The sequence below is a fragment of the Balearica regulorum genome, chromosome 21, assembly GCF_011004875.1.
Source record: "Balearica regulorum gibbericeps isolate bBalReg1 chromosome 21, bBalReg1.pri, whole genome shotgun sequence".
Taxonomy (NCBI): Eukaryota; Metazoa; Chordata; class Aves; order Gruiformes; family Gruidae; genus Balearica; species Balearica regulorum.
Genome location: NC_046204.1, coordinates 1 through 3,555, shown reverse-complemented (window position 1 = coordinate 3,555; position 3,555 = coordinate 1). Strand labels below are relative to the sequence as shown.

Genomic DNA, 3,555 nt, shown 5'->3' with positions numbered 1-3,555 from the left:
GTTTAAGATGCAGGTATTCTTTGTTTGTGTTTTCTAGGTGGGGTGCAAGCATGGTAGCCCAAAATGACGGAGGCCAGGTGAGCGAGCGGCTGAGGTAAAAGAGCAGGAGATAGGAATGCGTGCGGGCAGGCTGTGGTTTTGGGCACCGTCCCAGCATGTGCCTTTTACTTTGTTTTTGGCAGGTGCCACGGGGAGCCTCGGAGGGGCAAAGCCACGTGCCGAGGAGAGGTCCGAGAAGGTTAGATGCTCGTCGGTTTCTCGTACCAGAGCATTATATGGCAACTCATTTGAGCCTTTCCCTCTGGTTTTGCAGGAGCTGCGTGGCCACTGATGGAACTGGATATGCATTTGAGGTGAGCTGGAAAAACAGCGAGGGCAATCCTGGGAACGGTGACTTCCCACAAACATAGGAGTAATTTTGCATCTCTTGGTATCCTAGGCGCCACAGGCGATGACAGCCACGGTGTCAGTCTCTGGAACGAGCAGGTGAGTGGAAAGCCACAGTGGTTATGAGGAGGGAGATGTTGCGGGAGAGGTTGGTGTTGAGCAGTGCGATGCTGACTGATGGCGCTGTTTTATTGTTTGTGTTGGGGTTTTTTTTTAATCGTAGCTGATGAAGAGGAACCAAGGGACTGTAGGACCATTCTGGTTTGCCAATGCGCAGCACGGAGGTCTTCTGTTGCGGATGGTTCCGGATCCCTGGCCCTCTGAAAGCTAAGTTGAGGGAGTGGGATGTAAGAAGGGGGCCAGTTTGGGGGTTGCAGGGGAGGGGTTTTATGGTTAGTGCAGGGGAGAGAGCTGTCTGGGAGCAGTGCCCTTTGGGTGGGCAAAGGGAGCGGGTAACTTGTCAGCACGATGCTAGCCTGTGCTGGGCAGGGCAGTTCCAGCCTGTGTCTGTGGTATGGTTGTCGCGTATGTTGTTTTCTGTGCGTTAGCCCTTCTGTAGCTCTCGGCACCCTCTTTGCGCTCAACGGGCACGGCGTGCTTCTCGGGCGCCATCCCTAGGGTCTCGAATGCCCGTACTCGTCGGGGTAGTGCCGATCGGGCGCTTCTCTTCTTGGACAGCAAGCTTACGGCGTGGATCGGTCTTGCGTCTCGGAAGCTTCCAGTGGATCGTCTCTTCTTGCAGCTTGTTCCCAGGCTGTGCCGGGAGCTCTGCTCTCCAACCGTCCCTCTTCAGGGACCGGGGCTTCCTCCCCGCATCCTTGCGTTCGTAGGTCTTGAAGACCGCTTCTTGCGCATCCGTCATCTCGGTTTGGACCGTAACTTCTTTATAACGGGCCATCGCAGTCAATTCTCTTCTGGGGTTGCCATAGAGCCTCCTCGCCTGGGCGTTGCGCCCTGTCGGTCGTCTTGCTCGACACCGTCTCTGGTCCGGGAGTCCTCCTTCTTCTCGCTGGGAGTTTTCTCTCATCTTGGAGTCGCGTTGTTTGTTGCATTCTGTGTAGCCTTGGTCTCTGTGTGTGCGTGTGTTGGGCGTGGAGCTGCTCTGCCCGGGGTTGTCGAGTCAGGGTTAGGTGGAACAGCAATAAGAGCGTACGGTTAGTATGTTGATATGCCCGGTCTGGAACGGTTTGGCTCTGACTCAGCCTCTGGGTGACTTGTTTAAGAATTTGGTGTGGTGGTTTTTTTTTTTCAGTTGCGGACAGAGAGGATGCACAGCAAAGAGCGGCAGAGGAGGCGAGCAGAGTGCCGTACGAAGGTGGGTCGGCCGGTGGTGTCGGACGGAAGAGGTGGTTGGTGGCTGTATGGCGACGTTAAGGTTTGTCTGGGCTTTCTTGATTTATGGCGGCGTGAAGCTGGATATCGGCATGGGAGGTGACTCGGGCCAGGTGCGCAGTGACTTGTGGGCTTGAAGTAGCAGTTATTTTTCAGGTGTCACATTGCTGTTTAAGATGCAGGTATTCTTTGTTTGTGTTTTCTAGGTGGGGTGCAAGCATGGTAGCCCAAAATGACGGAGGCCAGGTGAGCGAGCGGCTGAGGTAAAAGAGCAGGAGATAGGAATGCGTGCGGGCAGGCTGTGGTTTTGGGCACCGTCCCAGCACGTGCCTTTTACTTTGTTTTTGGCAGGTGCCACGGGGAGCCTCGGAGGGGCAAAGCCACGTGCCGAGGAGAGGTCCGAGAAGGTTAGATGCTCGTCGGTTTCTCGTACCAGAGCATTATATGGCAACTCATTTGAGCCTTTCCCTCTGGTTTTGCAGGAGCTGCGTGGCCACTGATGGAACTGGATATGCATTTGAGGTGAGCTGGAAAAACAGCGAGGGCAATCCTGGGAACGGTGACTTCCCACAAACATAGGAGTAATTTTGCATCTCTTGGTATCCTAGGCGCCACAGGCGATGACAGCCACGGTGTCAGTCTCTGGAACGAGCAGGTGAGTGGAAAGCCACAGTGGTTATGAGGAGGGAGATGTTGCGGGAGAGGTTGGTGTTGAGCAGTGCGATGCTGACTGATGGCGCTGTTTTATTGTTTGTGTTGGGGTTTTTTTTTAATCGTAGCTGATGAAGAGGAACCAAGGGACTGTAGGACCATTCTGGTTTGCCAATGCGCAGCACGGAGGTCTTCTGTTGCGGATGGTTCCGGATCCCTGGCCCTCTGAAAGCTAAGTTGAGGGAGTGGGATGTAAGAAGGGGGCCAGTTTGGGGGTTGCAGGGGAGGGGTTTTATGGTTAGTGCAGGGGAGAGAGCTGTCTGGGAGCAGTGCCCTTTGGGTGGGCAAAGGGAGCGGGTTACTTGTCAGCACGATGCTAGCCTGTGCTGGGCAGGGCAGTTCCAGCCTGTGTCTGTGGTATGGTTGTCGCGTATGTTGTTTTCTGTGCGTTAGCCCTTCTGTAGCTCTCGGCACCCTCTTTGCGCTCAACGGGCACGGCGTGCTTCTCGGGCGCCATCCCTAGGGTCTCGAATGCCCGTACTCGTCGGGGTAGTGCCGATCGGGCGCTTCTCTTCTTGGACAGCAAGCTTACGGCGTGGATCGGTCTTGCGTCTCGGAAGCTTCCAGTGGATCGTCTCTTCTTGCAGCTTGTTCCCAGGCTGTGCCGGGAGCTCTGCTCTCCAACCGTCCCTCTTCAGGGACCGGGGCTTCCTCCCCGCATCCTTGCGTTCGTAGGTCTTGAAGACCGCTTCTTGCGCATCCGTCATCTCGGTTTGGACCGTAACTTCTTATAACGGGCCATCGCAGTCAATTCTCTTCTGGAGTTGCCATAGAGCCTCCTCGCCTGGGCCTTGCGCCCTGTCGGTCGTCTTGCTCGACACCGTCTCTGGTCCGGGAGTCCTCCTTCTTCTCGCTGGGAGTTTTCTCTCATCTTGGAGTCGCGTTGTTTGTTGCATTCTGTGTAGCCTTGGTCTCTGTGTGTGCGTGTGTTGGGCGTGGAGCTGCTCTGCCCGGGGTTGTCGAGTCAGGGTTAGGTGGAACAGCAATAAGAGCGTACGGTTAGTATGTTGATATGCCCGGTCTGGAACGGTTTGGCTCTGACTCAGCCTCTGGGTGACTTGTTTAAGAATTTGGTGTGGTGGTTTTTTTTTTTTCAGTTGCGGACAGAGAGGATGCACACCAAAG

The 3,555-nt window shown here is 55.2% G+C and overlaps 2 long non-coding RNA genes across 2 annotated transcripts; both read left to right on the top strand.

Moving 5' to 3' along the window:
* The first annotated feature begins 241 nt into the window (after positions 1-241).
* On the top strand, positions 242-724 carry LOC142604705 (uncharacterized). Its single transcript, XR_012838549.1, has 3 exons — positions 242-353; positions 440-486; positions 611-724. It is a non-coding gene; the product is annotated as an uncharacterized LOC142604705 (long non-coding RNA).
* A 1,405-nt stretch (positions 725-2,129) lies between these two features.
* On the top strand, positions 2,130-2,612 carry LOC142604706 (uncharacterized). The gene is made up of 3 exons (XR_012838550.1): positions 2,130-2,241; positions 2,328-2,374; positions 2,499-2,612. It is a non-coding gene; the product is annotated as an uncharacterized LOC142604706 (long non-coding RNA).
* Positions 2,613-3,555: the final 943 nt, after the last annotated feature.